Source organism: Chlamydotis macqueenii, chromosome 7, assembly GCF_036417535.1.
Source record: "Chlamydotis macqueenii isolate bChlMac1 chromosome 7, bChlMac1.mat, whole genome shotgun sequence".
NCBI classification, from domain to species: Eukaryota; Metazoa; Chordata; class Aves; order Otidiformes; family Otididae; genus Chlamydotis; species Chlamydotis macqueenii.
The window spans coordinates 6,538,088-6,555,758 of NC_141562.1; positions in this window are offsets into that span (position 1 = coordinate 6,538,088).

The window sequence follows — 17,671 nt, forward strand, 5'->3', positions numbered from 1 at the left end:
CGATAAAATATACTTTGTTAGCGGTTATGACATCTTAGTCAGTTATTTCTGCTTATATACTTAATGCTCTGCTGCTCTTTCCAAGGGTTCAGCAGGTTTTTATAGTAGTTTAGATTTGTGTATTGATGCTTCTGATAAGATCTATTTTTATGTTTGTGATTACAGTTAAAATTATTATATGTCCATAGATGGCCTGTGTCACTCAGGCTCAGACTGGATGACTGCGGAATATTTTCTCTGATTAAACCCATGATTTAAGCCTACTTTGTTTGAAATTCATTATTATTATTTATTTATTTATCAGCAGTAGTGAAACTCTATATTCTGTGTATAATCAGGCATATATTTTATATTTTGCATTATAATTTAAAACTAACTAAATTAAAGTAAGTATTCAATTTTGACTTCATATTAAGTAAAATAAATATAATTCATTATTACAATTATAAAAAGAAAGAGAGAAAGAATTGCTATCTGTGTTCATCAGTCCGTCAGTATTATTAAGGAGTGCTTAATTTCTAAAAATGTCCACAAGACTTCTGATGCTATAAATTATCTTTGTTGCACAAATTGACCAAAATCTACCAGGGAGCACATTCAGGTTAATATTTGGAGGAGAGACCCTAATGCATCTCTATATAGCAGAGGCATGCATTATTTTCTTTCCTAAAGAGTACATAATAAAACCTTTCATAAGGCTGGCTTTACTTTCCTATCCACAAGTTTGCCACTTTTCACAGCTCTCATTCAAGAAAAAGAATCCTTTATTGGTTTGGTTCTTGTCTATTATCTTAATTCAAAGTCTGCCCACATCAAGAGAAAGTCTACTATTTAAATGAGTCAGGCTGGGCTGCATCACTGCAGATATTCAGCAGCTTCTGAGGATTTTTGTGTCAGACTTAATTCACAAACAGAAAAATATGACTGATAGTAGTTTACTGGGTGTTGATGAGGGCAGGTATACAAAATACAGTAGAACTGAGGAACTTTCAAACATACCTGTGCTGGTTTTAGCTGGGATAGAGTTAATTTTCTTTGTAGTAGCTTGTATGGGGCTATGTTTTGGATTTGTGCTGAAAAAAGGTGTTGATAACACAGGAATGCTTTTGTTAGTGCTGAGCAGTGGTTACAGAGAGCCAAGGCCTTTTCTGCCTCTCACATCACCCCACCTGTGAGGAGGCTGGGGGTGCACAAGAAATTGAGAGGGGACACAGCCGGGACAGCTGGCCCCAGCTGACAGAAGGGATATTCCATACCATATGATGTCATGCTCAGCATAGAAACCTGGAGGAAGGAGAAGGAAGGGGAGGACATTCAGTGATGGCGTTTGTCTTCCCAAGTAACCACTACATGTCATGGAGCTCTGCTTTCCTGGAGATGGCTGAACACTTCCCTGTCCATGGGAAGCAGTAAATGAATGCCTTGGTTTGCTTTGCTTGCATGTGCAGCTTTTGATTTACTTATTAAACTGCCTTTATCTCAATCCGCGAGTTTTCTCACTGTTACCTTTCTGATTCTTTCCCCCATCCCACTGGGTGAGAAGTGAGTGAGCAGCTGTGTGGTGCTTAGTTGTTGGCTGTGGTTAAACCTTGACAATGTGTTATGTCAGCATTGCAGCTAAGGTATCCAGCTGGGTGCAGGTATACAGATGCAGTTTTGATCTTGTTATTTGGGGTAACAGTAAAGGTGACAGAGACATAGGCTGAAGGAGTCATCTGTGGATCCTTTTATGGTGCCAGGGGCCAGTTTGTGTAGTTATTACTACTGTTGGCAGCTGGTTAAAAAGTAGCTTCATTTTGTCATGAAAAACCTTTCAGTAGTGAGAACTGGGAAAAAAGTGATTCCAAAGATTAGTTTACTGAAAGCATATGAAAGCAAGCAATAAATCCTAGAAAGATTTGATGAAATAATTGAAATAATGTGGGAAGTAACACTACTTCCCACATTAATAAGGGACTCAGAGTAACACTGTGGGGCCTTCTACCTAGCACACTGACAAGTCACTTGTATTTCCTATGCATTAGTTTGTTTCTGGAATAATTGGTATTGACTGTCTTAATTAAATTCATTAACTAGGTTGAACAGAGGTCACTTTATAATAACTGATGGAAATTCTCTGCTTTTTATTTCTTTTATCATTTTGTTACAGAATAAAGATCACATGTGGAAAGGAGAAAGCAAAGGAATTCAAATGCTCCAAGTTCCTCACAGTGTTTCCAGATGCAGCTGGCAGAGATATATTGACTTCAACTTGTCTTGACTCAACAGAAAAGTGAGTTGCATAGCCAATGACTATCTGTGTCCAAGAATCATCAGTTAAGACTCATGAATGACAATCCATAAGATTAGAATCTGACTTTAAGCTATTGTTCATGAAGAGATGTGTTTTCCCTCTCAGATAATGGACGTGAACAGGAATGATTACAAAGAATTGTGAGAGATATTATTTGAGTTCAGTTTATACTATTCTGTAGATAGGTGGAGTGTAAGGCTATAACTTCATGAATTCTTATCTCTTATGGGATTTCAGGTAACAACATGTGAGCTTGACTTTGTTTTACACGCTGGAAATTTAAGAAGTGACAATATGTTTAGTGTTTAGAAACACAGAAAGTAGTTCCCAACACTAGCTTTTCCTTCTCTGTGGCAGCTCTGCCTCCTCCATTTCCTTCTTTTTACTGTACAAGGATACTTCTGTGCCCCATGCAAAAGCATTCCTTTAGATCTGAGAGTTTAAATTAATACTGAATTCTGTGTAATCATATAAGGTAAACATTAAAGCTTTTGCCTGTAATATTTTATTACCATCCTATGTTCGGTGATTTTGGAGTGTATAAAGGAACAGAAATCTTAATCAGAAAATCAAATTGACTTATAGGATATTTTTACATGATTAATTTTTAGGCACTTAAGATGAAATCAGACTGGGTTACATTGGAGAGAACTCACTGGAATTTGTATGTAGTGAAATTTTGGAGTGTGACCATTCTTATTAACTAATGCCCTTTGTTTAAGAGACTATCTCAGCTTAGAGTGAAAGGTACAGAACACATTCCTCCTTCCCCTCTTTATCCATCTTCTCGATCTTCATTAAAATATGGATTAAGGTTCTTATCCTCCTTCTTTATCTCTATTAAACCACTGTCACTGAAGACAAATTTTCTCCTCCTGGTTGGTTTTTACAATGTTATTGTGCTTTTCTGGTGTAAAGCCGAATATGAAATTTTCAACTTTTCATCCAGATAGTTGTTTGGAAAATCCTGTGATACTTTTGTGTCGAGAAACCAAAATTTTTCTCTTTTTTCACTTCTTCTACCTCTACAGTATAACAATGATCTTTTACTCTGCTTATCTCTTCCCAAGACATTACAAATGTATAAAATATTATGCCATTCATTCACTTAGCTTTTTTTTTTCTGCATAGTTTCTTAGCAAACAAGGCATTTCTCTCATTATATGTGGAATGTACTTCATATTGTGCGCTTCAGCCAGCAGTTTAAACAGGCCTCTTGACTGGTAAAACATGAATGGCAGTCTCACTGGACCATCTGCTTAAAGTATTTTTTAAGTGCTATAGCACAAACCAAAATATTTATGCAATTTCATATTCATTTTGATAGTGACAACATTTTTAACTTTAACTCTTAATTTGTTTCTGGCTTTTTTGCCATAAAGATGAATGCTTCAGAAAGGAAAACATACTGGAGTCTAGTTCTGCAGATGAAGGCTTTACATTGAATAAGCAATTGTTTGGGTTTTTTTCCTTTATGTTTTCCTGCAAAAAAAAAAAAAACATATGCCCTGAAAAGTCTGAGATCAATTTTCATACCTTTGGAAGCAAAAAGCATAAGTCTGTCTAGTTGAGTCATCAGAGTTGAGAGTAAACCCAGAAAAACTAATACAGTTCCAGCAGCATACAGGAGTATGTAACTAATGTAAGAGCTTGGAGTTGGGCATACTGGTAGTGGTCATTCTCTTTGAATTGGTTTATAGGCTGTGCCAGATTGTTTAAAATCAAACAAGCCTACAACATAATGAATACTTTACTGAGCTAAATATTCATAATGTGAAAACAAGTTATTCTAGCTCTCACACCATGCATCCAAAATAAGTATCATACAACCAAACTTGTCTTTGAATAAACCCAGCAGAATATGATTAAAAATACAGTAATCAGTAGGTTATTTAGCTGTCATTAATTTTCCTTTTTGTATCATCATATTCTTCCTAATATGCCTTCAAGAAGTTCTTAGCAAAATGTATTTTTAATTTCTTAGCATGCTTTCTTCAGCTTGCATCCTGCCCTACAGTTTATGCATATATGAATGCAGATATTAATGTAACCTGTTTGTACATTTGTCAGATTATAGCTACCCCATTAGTCTTCATAAGGGCTAAGTAGTGGTTCCTGTGTGTATCTCCTATGCTGACCTCATCTGTCATTTGGCCCACAGTGGAAAAGATTCTCCTACTCACAATAATAATAAATTACTCTTCAGCCTAGCTTATGCTTTTGAGCTGGTATAATGATTTTATTCACAAAAGTGGAGTCATTTGTGTTCAGACATCGTTTTAGTGTATAATCTTCCAACCCTACACCAGATCTAACAAGATGGGAACACAGAATTCCCTAGGGTCCAACAGCAGGATGAGTGTGTAAGTATAATAAAAATCAGCAGTTTTGAACATTCATTATTAGAAAAGTTATGGCTAATTCATTGACGATTCATTCGTGTTTTGTACTAGCAGATACATCAAAGGCAAGCTAGGAAGTTAGTACTGAAACAAAATAATATTTTCAGGACTTTTAAATTCAGCATGTTAAAATAAAAATTATTTGGCCTTAAATCAAATATCTTCAAATCAATACAAAGTGAGCTAAATATGTTCTGGGAATTGCAAATATATATATATATATTGCCACCTGCATTTTCTTCCAGTTTGGTTTTAGTCCATTCAAATGCATACTCAGCACATAACATTATTACAGAGTAATGTGGTCACTTTCTGTCATTAATGTACATCTTTTTCCATTGTAGTTTGCTAGTTCTTAGGACAATTGAATGTTTTTTCCCTGCAGTTTAAACAGATTGAATAATTTTTAGATACATTTTAGCTGCTTGTATGCCAAATTACAAGTATGATTGTGAAATGAATGCTCTAAGCTCCGTGATTCCGTTCTGCCTTAGGAACTATGAGGTAAAATATACTCAGCGGACAAATAACAGTTTTGCTGTGCAATGAATAGCTAACTATTTTTGCAATTACAACACTACGGTTTTTTTTCATTTTAATGTTATCACTTAGCTGTATGCTGTGGGGTTCTTTTTTGTTTTAGTTCTCTATACATTAGTCCTTAAGGATGATTGATATATTGAAAATTTTGTTAAGTTTTTGTAATACATGAAATTTGTTTACTTTGGATAATGTCTGGGATCTTTTTTTATTTTTATCTTTTTTTTTTCTTAAGCTTAAATTCAAATCTCCCTATAAATTCAAATCTCTACTTCTACATAATGACTACTAGACATATCACTCCACTCTTTGGAGGTAACCATGGCATCCATGTATTAAAGAAGTGTCAACTGATTATTCTTTTTCTTCTTCATTCCACTTTAACTCCTTATACATTGGATTATAAACAGGATATAACTGTCCTATATCCTCTACATGTCTCCTCTTACTGTCTTGGGGACCTATGGTGCCTGCAGGTAGTAATGTATGTGAGTAAATTTCAGAGGAGCTGCTTTGCGAAGGAGTTGGAATGAGAAGTCCTATTTGCTGTTTTACAAATAACATGGGATTGTTTGCATTTGGGGCAGCTTTTTCCAGAGAGAAAAATGACTACTCAAAAGCAAACCACAGCAAGCACCATCACATGACAGTGACAAACACCCTCCCCAGGCAGTGGCCTCTGTTTAGTGTCAGACACATTCCAGCCCTCATCCCACTTCTTCTGTGCTTCTTTAGGCAATGTTCAAAGCCACATTTAGCTGATTAATGCCAACATAACTGACTAAAGTTTCTCATAGTTCAAATCCTGTCGGTAGTACGGACGTTATGCATCATCTTAGGTATGAGTAGCAGTGAATTAAAAGGTAAGAGCTATGCCTGCTCTCCCACACTAACTGCTTAGCCAGCAGAAACAATTCCATACTGAAATAAGAAAGCTGTTTTTATGAAAAATAAAAAGTCATATAATATTTTGTGATTTAGAATTCACAATGTTAATTTTTCACTTAGAGAAAAAATAATACTTACAATAAACATTTTCAGCCAATACAGGAAGTCAATGAGAGCAAATCTTGAGATTATGTGATTTCCATTGAGAGGAGAACTGAGGGATTATTTTAGAATTTCTCACAAGTTCTTACTTTTATTTCTATCATGCCTGGTGGTTCTTCTCTATTTTTATTAAAAATATTTGTATTTATTATAATTATTTTTATTAAATTATTTTATCAAATATAATTATATTTATTAAATTTATTTTATTAAAAATAGGTTTTTTTAAAAAAGATTAATTAGCCAAGACAAAGCTTCCCTTCTCACATGCTTACGAGAGCTCAACCCAAGCCAAACTTTATTTAAAACTTGAAAGCCAATTATGTTCTTTGATTCATTCTGAAGAAGGAAGGAGATACACAGAGAAAGTGAGGAGTTTTGTAACCTGTATTTGCAAAATCTAGTGTAGTTAGATTTAAACCATGAGGTTTATTATTTTTACAGAGCAGTCAACCTATGAGATCAAATTCTCAGCATTTTTAATTTACTCTGCAATTAGTTTATGTTTAATTCTTTGTTTCCAATTGGGTCTTTCTTTTGTAATACATAAAGGATGATATCCGCTATTCTAAAATGAATTCAGAACTTGAATTTGTTAAGCTCATAGTCCAGTTCTTAATTGCATCTAAAAATGGTTGTTTCACTGGCGAGAAACTATACAGAAACTCACCTCTGAAATCAGGATTTTTTGAAGTAATGAAGGGCACAAGGATGCTTAGTTCAGAATACAGCTGATTAATTGAACTGTGTATTTTTAGTCACAATGTGGAAATGGACCATAAAAAAAAAGTGTTAAGTCAGTCTTAGGATATGCACAACCCTTTTTGTTGGCCTTCTGTATGAGAACTCCCTTTAAATAATTGATTCAGAAACAATCTAAAGGCTATTCAGCTGGATTGCCATGCAATTATGCTGGAGATCTTTATGCTTTGTAAAATGTTTTCTTTATTTCTAAAGTGGGATTTTACACACAACTTAATATTTTTGTTCCCCTTAATAATGCAGACTACTTGAACAGTTCTTTCCATGGGAAAAAAAAAAAAAAAGGTATACTTTGAGTCGCTAAGGTGGTTTATCGTGTCCCACAAATTCTTATTGAAGAGGAGAAACAAAGTACCTTTGTGGAAAATATGGTGACACATAAATAACTAAATTAGGATACAAATTTCTGGAAAAGAATAACTCACCTGACCAAGAAGAATACAAAGAAAATACTGTCTTGTGAAACAAAGTAAACAGAGTTAAGTAGGGTTTCATGACCAGATCTATGAGCAAAGAGTGGAGGCAAAAAAAACCCCACCAAAATACCCAGAAGCAAAACAAAATGAAAGTGATAGAGGCAAGTAAAACTTAAACATTTCAGTTATCCTTCCCTGACCATCATTTTGAATTAGATTACAAGAATAATATTAAAAGTCTGCTGGGAAATAAATAATGTTGATTTAATCCTTTGTGCCCAGAATAACATGATAAAATGCTTTTATACTGAGGATTTAAAGGAAAAACATTTTTATGTATCCAGTCTGATATTTATTTCACTGTTCTGTACCCTTTGGAAGTAAGAAGAGATCATCCAGTCTCACTCATATGTCACAAACTTTTAAATTTCACCTCATTACCATTAACTTGATACTACAATTGGGTTTACACTAAAATTGTCCAATGGCCAAACAAAGACATTTAAGCACCACCAATTAAGAGCAGAGAAATTAAAAGACTACTTATATAAAAGAACATCACGGTGGATTTTTAATCCATTTTAGTTATGGGTGAGTCCTTTTCCAGTTTTGTTTTTTTTTTTTAATATCCATGCTTATTATCTGGATTTGAGCTTGCTTAAAATCTTTGTTACTAATTTATCCCCTGGAAATTTGCAAGGACAAAGTAGCTTATTGTCTCCAGTTAAAATAGGCAATTAGAAGGAATTGTTACTATGGTCATGTAATGCGACAAAATTCAAAACAGATGTCCTCAAGATACTCAAGGAGTAAAATGTAGTATAGCCACCTTGGTCAACCTTAGGTAATTAGTGTTGCCAAGAGTAAGTGTACTTGTAATATGTTTGCTTATACCACTTCCAGGACGTTTGCAGCTAGCCTTGTGCTGCTTTGTGTGGATGTATCAGTTCAGCTGGCATTAGCTTACCAGTCTCTTCTCTGAGCTCTGTTAATGGCTTTCCCAGTGAACGCACAGCTTAGAGTCATAGAGAGAGATTTTAGTGCTGTCGTCTTTCCACCTTGGGCACAGTCTCTAACTTATCCTGGGATTTTTTCCCTTTTCCTTGCTTGAAAAGCTCTTAAAATATATAACCTTGCAAACTTTTTTTTTTTTTAAGTGAGAGTCACCATTTTTTTCAGCATGTTGTGCTACCAGATTAGGAAGAGTGCTCCACAGTGGTTATCAGACAGTACTTTCAAAACAGAATGATCTTTAGTCAAGTTTGACTTGGTCACTTTGGCAAAGTATCTGAGGATTAACTTGAACAATTTAAGATTAAAGTTACCAGTCTGATGCAGGGAAGCCTAGCATGAAACTTGTTTAGCTTACATGTTTGGTATCTTAAACAAGAGTCACTGCAGATCATGCTAGCCTTTCTTGGAGAGTTTAAAATGTCCTTTTACTTATTTTAACAGTTAACTGGTCTTTGGAGGTCAGAATTAGGTAATCCTCCCATTCTGCTTAATCTATATTATGGTATGTAAAGCTACATGACTGTTTTCTAGAGAACTTTAAATATGATAAATATGGTTGTCTTACTGACCACGAAGGTCAATATACAGCTCCAACAACTACCAGCAATAAAAACTATCTTATTAAGTGTTTTAGGAATTTCAGAAATATTAGCTGCCGAAGAGGTCTGTAACAGAAAAATGAGACTGCAGATAGTGCAATAATTCATAATTTAACACCTGAATCATTTCTTACTGACTAAAGAGAAATACATATCAGAGAAGTCAAATAATCCTTTCCCATTATTATATAAGATTTATGAATTCCAGATATTATACAAATGCATGATTAATTTAAAAGGAAGTAGTGTTTGGCAAAATAGCATTTAAATAGTGTTTAAAATAGCATTTTAAATTATTTTCAAAGTAATTGTTAATTTTTTTTCAATACATTTATGGTGTCCGGACTCGCACCACCCTTTCAGACAACATCAGGATTTTTGTAAAGTTACTGGCATACATATAGTTGGAACCTTGTCTGCACTTCATTATATATTTGCATTTCTGCTATGGAATAAAAAACATACAATTTGCTACCAAAGATGAACAAATTTTATAATTGAAAAGTCTGAAGAAACCCTTAGTTCATTCAGTGCCTGTATATTCAGAGTTTTAGACTGAAAGATACATCATGTATCTGCAAGATTTTTTTAAATGTTTGCAGAAAATGTAGTTGCTGATGATAGAAAAGGAGTTAAGTTCATCTCTGAGGTTTCCAACTGTTTTGTTTGCTCATAACACCTTTGAAAGTGAGAGAAGGCTTTGGCGCCTTGTCACTAAGAAGCTCTTGACAGCTGACCCTGCTTTCAGCAGGAAGCAACACTAGATGACCTACTGAGGTCACGTCTAGCCTGGATTTTCCTCTGATCTTTTTGGTACCTAGTTAGGAGTGAAGGAGGTCCTGGGATGAAATACAACATGGTTTTAAATCCTTAAGTGTCTTTAAAGGCAGAGGGGAGGGTGTTGGGTGTTTTAGAAGCTTTTGAGCTCATCCAGAGAAACAATTTTTGCATGTAGAAAGTAATTTATGTAGTTATTTGGGAGTCAATTTTGACCTTGTGGTTTGTTCATATTGAACAAGGCATGTGTTATAACAAAAGACAGTAGTAGGAGGATTTGCACTATATTAAATGTGAATTTGCTGATTGAGAAACATTGTTTAAGTGGACTTTGGAATTATTTTTATACCCATGTGTAACTATTTCAAAGCATGCCATAGAAATTATTGGGATTTGTTACTGTCACTAGATTTTAATATAATAAAGTGCATCTCTGATGCACTTCTGCACCTTTTGGTGGCTTTTAGAAACTCTTCTCCGGTATCCCTCTATTTGTTGTTCTGGCAGAGGCTTGTGAGACTTGCAGGCACTGAAATGTTGCTTAGCAATTTGCTGAAGCCATGATTTTTCTATTGCTCTCCCGCTGTGCTTGAAATTCACCCATTTATGTTTAAGCATGACAATATGAAACAAGCAGAAAGAACCACTATTTGTTTTATCATGTCTCTGGGACAAATTTGGCAGCCTTTCATCAAGCAAGACTTGCATTGTCCTCAATGGGATTTCTGTGTGATGCTCTGCTGCATTTAGTGCTTTGAGTTTTTAAATCTTACACTCTCTGTGCCTGAGTATTGACAAATACTCTAACACCTTATTTATTTTTTATTGAAAGAAGCAGCTTGCTTTGTGTCCCTGTTCTCAATTCCTGTTGATGTCAGACAAATTTACATGGATGATTGCTTCCTTAGCATGCTTATCTATATCACAACTGTGAGATACTACCATCAGTGCAAACAAGAAAAGAAGAGTTAACCCAAATTCTGCTATCTATTTAAAGGACACATTGACCTTCAAAATCTGATTTATTCTTTATTTGCACATCCATAGACTTCCACAAATTTGTAATGCTTTTCTATAAAGTGTTCCCATGAAGCAGGTGACTTTACATTAGTCCTGATGCCTTATTTTTCTGAGTATCTGAATCTTGCTGCTATATCAAGCCTGCTGAATTTCTGATTTTGCTAGGGAGAAGTGCAACCAGAGCATAAAAGTCTTTGCATTCCATTATTTTAAATGTTTGAAATATTTTTGTGAATGAGATCTCATGGAAGATTAGAAATCATTTATGTGACATCAGATTTCTTTTTTTCCTATTTGCTTAATTTCTTGGGGGTTTTTGGTTTGTTTGTGTTCCTCCTCCTTCTGCACACAAAGTATTACTTAAACTGGAGCATTCAGTTACAAGCATCTGGTCTGATAAGGGTTCTGTCCAGTGTACTGTTGTCAGATGGTCCACAGTAGGTTCCTGTTTCATTCATGGAATGAGAGGTGGTCTGCGCACCATTATCTGTGCAAAAATTGCTCATCATAATCATCACCATTCTAGTAGAGATTCTTCTTGTTGCTCCCTCCCCGTGACACAGTATGATTGCACTCTAGTCCCTCTGAGTCAGCTGTCATCTCCTATTTATCATTCCTCTTTATGTAGTTTCAAATAGATCTGTGCTTATTTCCACAGGGTATAAATACACTTCAGAACCTTCCTCAGACCAATCAACCTGATCCCTGTGCTTGTTCATACTGAGCATTCTTGATATTATTGTCATCTGAGTTTAAAACTTCCAGGTTCCTTCATGCTGTTGAGGTTAGTTTCTACTTATCTCTCTTCAAAGGCTAAGTAGGTATACAAGCAAAAAGAAATACAGCTAAGTAAATAGAGTCCCCTTGAGATTTTTTTAAAAATATGCACAATTCACAGAAGTCTTTATGGTGAGTTTGAAATAAATTTTAAGTATCCAATTCCCATTTGAGACCTTGAAAAATTTTTCTTATATGTTTAACCATTATAATAATTCTTAAATCACATGTTCCTCCCCCACTTCCTAGAGGCAGTCAGCACACCAAACAGTTGAAAATATGGTACAGCTTCAAATACAATGACGTCAACATTACAAGCCGACCCAGTCAGCACCTGTTTTGGCATCCTCTTCACAAGTAATCTTGCAAAGCTACAGCACAGCATTGACTAGTAACTTGAGAAGCTGATCAAGGAGCAACAATTTATTTGGTGACAGCATTAAGGTTTCTCATTTTCTTTTTCTTCCATGATAAAGTGAAAACAAAACATGCTGAATGTTTCCATGTACCTGAAATTTAATTAATTGAAAAAGTTCGACTTTCAACTTAGGCGTCCTCTGTGTATCAATTGAAAAAAAAGTGCACCCTGGACCAGTTAAATTGATACTGCTTTATGGCACTGTTCTGTTTGGCTGAAAAAGCATTATTCAGTTTAAAAATCTTTAGTTGAAACCACTTTAGTCAGTTCTTAAACACTTTACCATCTATTTTAATAAGTAATTTTTAATAGCCTTTATACAATATGTGAAGAAAAGGGTTGTCCTCTAAAAGAAGAGCCCAAACTAAGCATAATGGTAGACTAGGTTCCAAATGGAGACTTACAAAACCGTAACAGTCCCTAGTAAAACTATACGTTGAAGCTTTTTACAAAACACACAGAGAAATGTTAGAGCCTTCTGAATGGCATTTGCACAAGCCAATGCACAAACCAAACATTTAGTGTTACACTCTTTTTTCCAAGGAATTAATGTGCTCACCTGACTTGACTCAAAGCCCTGAACACTCTCATGGAACTGGATATTCCTCCATATTCAGAGGAAGAAAGCCTTTCCTTCAAAAAGTATCTTTGAGAATGAAGTTTTACCTCAACTTTATTCAAAATGTTAGTGGCTACAATATATTCACGTGCTATGAGGCTAAACTCTTTCATTTGCTTAATGGGGCTTTCTTGTTCTCTCACATCCTAAAATAATGTCCACATTTTCATGATGTACAGTAATCCAGGCAAGACATCTCCAAGATTTCCCAGTGAAGCAGTTGGTTATATATGAACTGACTCCACCCACAACCCAAATGTTTGCATAGATCACTGGACCATAACATATTCTGGCCCTGATTGCCACACCCTCTCCATCTCTCAGCAGATACAACCATTGGACTACTAGAGAGAGTGAAAAGATGTAACACCACCAGCAGCTCACTGTGTTTTGAGTTTTCTGTATTCTTACTTGCTTAGAGTTTAACCTGTCTGATTATATCAAGGCACTTCCTTAGAAATGTGACAGTTCATCACATACCTTGATAGAGAGAATATAGTTGCTAACATCTTTTTAACAGAAAATAAAATCAGAAATTGCTGATCTGATTTTGAAAATTATTCAAAACCGGTTACCTTTTCTGTGGTAAGACAGTGCTTTTCTTTGAGCTCATGTGAAAATCTTTGGTTTCCACTTCAGCAAGGACACCCAAGGAATTTTTTGATGGTAGCCAGCTGAATCCATTTCCATATCTCTGTCTTCACTCTGGGGATAACAAGCCTGCAGAGTTTTTATTAATCTCAAAACAGAGAATATCAGTGAAGGGCTGCCAGGATGAGTGACAGACATCAGATCAACTTTTAAATGCATAGTCAAATCAAATATATGTTTTCCAGAAGAAGAAACAAGAGCAGAACCTCAGACATTTAGTTTGGATTGAATCTATATCATTCATTCAAACGTGTATTAACTTGATTTGATGGATGTAATTTACACTAAGTAGAGTTGTAATTTCTGATTGACTAGGAGCAGAAGGAAAACTTTTAGAATAAGGCTGAACTTCAGAAACCTACATCTCATTTGCATTTAACAGGTATATTGAATCCCTCTTTTTCAACAGAATCCTAGCTAGTGGCGCATCAGTTCTTAACTGTTACCTGTTGATTTGATGGTAGGTAAAGCAAAATGTTTTCCTGTTATTGTAAAAAAAAAAATACTGATATTTAAAGTAATTAGCTACTGTCATATAACAGGATACATTTTAAGATTATAAAATAGCTTATTTAATTATATTTTTCTTGAACTCCACAGTCAGCTATAAAGTTCCAATAATGGATTGTAAAATCACTAGAAAAATGCTCTTGACTTTTCAAGAATGTGTCCTCTGTCTATTTTCATTTGTTTTGGTGGCTGCAGGAAACCTAGATTTTGAATAAGGCTCTAGCATGGATCAAGAACCTTTAACAATATATACAGGTCATTTAACACTATCACAGATCAGGAAAAATATGCTTTCATCCTGGTTTTGGAAGGTTTTGGGGAATTTGTGTTCAAAAGTAGCAATAATTTTGAGTCATAATTAAATGTGCCAGTACCAAATCTGTAGTTCAGACAAAATTTTGCATTCGCTGGCAAACTTGACACAAGTGATTGGAAATCTCAGTTAAGGTGAAGTGGCAACTAAAATAGGATAAATCTTTATTATAAGGTGAGGCAAATGGAAGATTAACTACAATAGCTACTGCATAATTAAGATGCAGAGGGATGTTATGGGAAAAAGATATATTTTGAAGCTTTCAGAACATGATTTTAATGACTACACTTGGGTTAAAGGTTAAATCTGCTCTTTAACATTTGTCAGCAAGCCCTTGAGTGCCATTAGCATAGCTGAAAATATTAAAGAGCACCATTTTGCTTTTCCTCCAGAAAATGTGGTGCAGCCCAGCTGGTGTTCTAATTTCTGTTACTTCAGTTTCCTTGAATAACAATCTACTCTTATAAGGTAGTGTCTTTTAAAAGAAAATTTTAAATGAGTGTCTTAATTGAAGGTAGAGTGTTACAAAATATATAGATCAAAATATAAACATGAGTGAAGCTAATTCATAAATCCTGTTTTGGAGTAACACCTTTATGTTTCTGCTATTACTGTGCTGAAAAACAGTTATGGCATATCATGCCTTACTTTCCTCTTTAGAGTGTTTTTTTAGCTTAACATATAGAAAGTTCTTTGCAGTTATTTTTGGTTGGCTTTTGTAGGAGTATGCTTCTGTAGCCTAAAGTAAAATCTCTTAATTGCAGGGAGGGCAGAATGTGTAGTGCGTTTTATATATTGAATCTTAATTATTTCATCCATATGTATAGTCCCATCTGCTTAAGCACGCTGCATTCAAAGAACAGGGGGCCTTCTTCCTTCTTCCCCCACCTTAAAAATTATTTCAACAAAGCAGCATAATCTGTTCCAAAGAAATGCAATTCATTCTTTCTTGTAGTGGACCTAGACAGGGTGATCAATGGTTAGCTGTAATCACAACTGCTCCCTATTATGGGAGCAGTAGTTTAATTCCATTGTTTATAATGACACATATCTAGCAGTAAGGTTTACAGTTCTACTGGCTGCATCCCTGTGTTAAATACAATATAGAAGTTTATAGTATCTGAAATTTCCCTCCCTAAACAACTTTGCAGACTAAAATCTAAAGCCACTCTGGGAAAATAAATGAGAGATTCTTTCCAGAAAATACTGAATAATGAGCTTGCTTGATATGTCTTATACCTTTATTATTCAAATATTTTTACTGGACTTCTTGGAGAAAGTACGGTGGGTCATTCATTTTTTAAGCTCTTCTGCTGAGATAATTATGCATGAGATTTGCATAGGACTGTGTCAAGATGGTGGTAATATAAGATTGTATTTATGGGAGTTTAGTACATTTAGATCTGTTAGAATTTTATGTGTGCATGTGCATAGAATTTCAGATAGGGATTTTGAATAAATTAATAAATATTGTGAAAAATGCCAGATGAATGTGTTTTGCCATGGAAACCTGAGAAATTGCTTGAAATTTATGTAAGTAATATAAAATGTTTTACCATTTTTATTCTGTGGTGATACTGTTGGTAAGACATAGTGTTTATGGCATGCTATTTAGAAGGTATGAGAGAAACAGAAAGAGTTTTCTACATTCTTAAAGGCTGACTGGATTGCTAAACAAATTTTAAGCTGCTTATACATTCAAGCACAGCTGCAGAACTTAAGCAACGACCATAGTTATTGTACAAAAAGTACTGAACAACAGCAATGTTCCATGCTGATTTGACCATAATATGCTGCTCTTAGGAAACATGAACAGTGGATTCTTTAGGGCGAGGGGGTGGGGAAGTGTTGGGAATATGCTGTTTATAAGAAATTACTCTATCTGGAAGAAAATACTTTGCTAACCTGGGTTCTGCATTCACTAATCAGGTTAAAGCCCTTGACATTTGACTGTTGCTACCAACATTAAGTTACATACTCCAAAATTTTTGACATTTGATATAACCGTCTTGCTATAAATTCTCATCTATTTTCCTACAAAACAGTGTTAAATCTACATCGTTTTATAATCCCTCTTTCACTGAAAATGACACTGACCTTCATTGTAGAAATAAATAACATGTAAATTGGCTAAATCCTCTCCATTTTTTTTTCTTGTATGTTGCTCTTCTATAGATCTAAAGCCAGATTATAAATCTCACAGAATTTAATTTTTCCAAGTTCGTAGCATCTTTCACCTTTGGTCGCACTGGAAATATCAGAAGAATGGCTTTTTATATGGTATTTGATTATGTGGTTTCTATTTCTGATTATATCATTACTTATGCAGGAAACTGAAAATGGGGAGGGGGGAATGCAAATGGCTTCTTTTTCTTTTTGAGGAAAGAAAATGGTTTGTTTTGAGTACAGACTGTCATTTTCTATGAGCGTTTACTTTTTTAACACAGTTGGACTTTCAGAGTTAAAGATCATTCTTGCTTTTCATAGTAAATATTAATACCTTATTTATCTTCTATTTCCAGAAGGAAAAAAATACTATTTTAGAGTCAAGATATTTTTCTTAGAGTTGCCAGTTCTATTTTGTCACATTTTATCTCTTACAGAGTACATGCTCCTGAATTTGTCTTCCTCTGAGCCTCAGAAAAAGAACAGCATTCGTGTCATTCTAATTCTTTAGAAACACACACACGCATCTTGGACTTTTTAGGAAAACCCAGAAGATGTATACGTCTTTATGGATCTAGAGATTTGTACATAAATAATGTAACATGAACCCAGCCTAAAGCTGTGAAAATAAAACAAGAGGCATTGTCAGGAAAAGAATTAAAAGTAGAGTTCCATATGCTCTTTCTGCAAAAATTTTCCAGTAGTGAGGGAAATTTCATGTTCTTTTTTTTTTTTTAATGAGAAATATAATCTAAGATTTCAAATAGAAATTCAAGTAAAAGACAACCACTGAGGAAGCCAAATTGTATTCTAAGCTAGTAATACTGAAAAATTTTACTCTATTAGAAGTTACACTGTAAATTAAAATCACAATTCTCCTTACTTTGTTATTCTGGCACGATCTGTCTGGTATTAGAAGTAGTACTTAAGAACCTTCAGTTCTTCTGATTATCTTGAAGAAAACATAGATGAAAAATTATTTCTCTCTGGTTTTAAAAAAATGTCTTAAGTTCATAGTAATTTCCCTCTTATTTTTTGTCTCACAGGCAAATTAGAATAAAAAAGAAACACTGAAGGATTTCTTTAAAAATACAATACATGGGGTTAATAGTGTAACCTGGTTTTGAGAGGATGTTCTGGAATTACTAAGGTTAAAAATACAGACACACAAACACGCACATACAAACTTTGTCATCCTAAATCAGCTTTAAAAATATATGGCATTTTATTCTCTTAGTCTATCAGCCTGAAGATGATTGGGATATTTAATATGAAATTTACTAAACTTTAATAAAACTTCTTGTTAAACATCTTAGTATTCACATAAAGTAAAATTAGTATTCA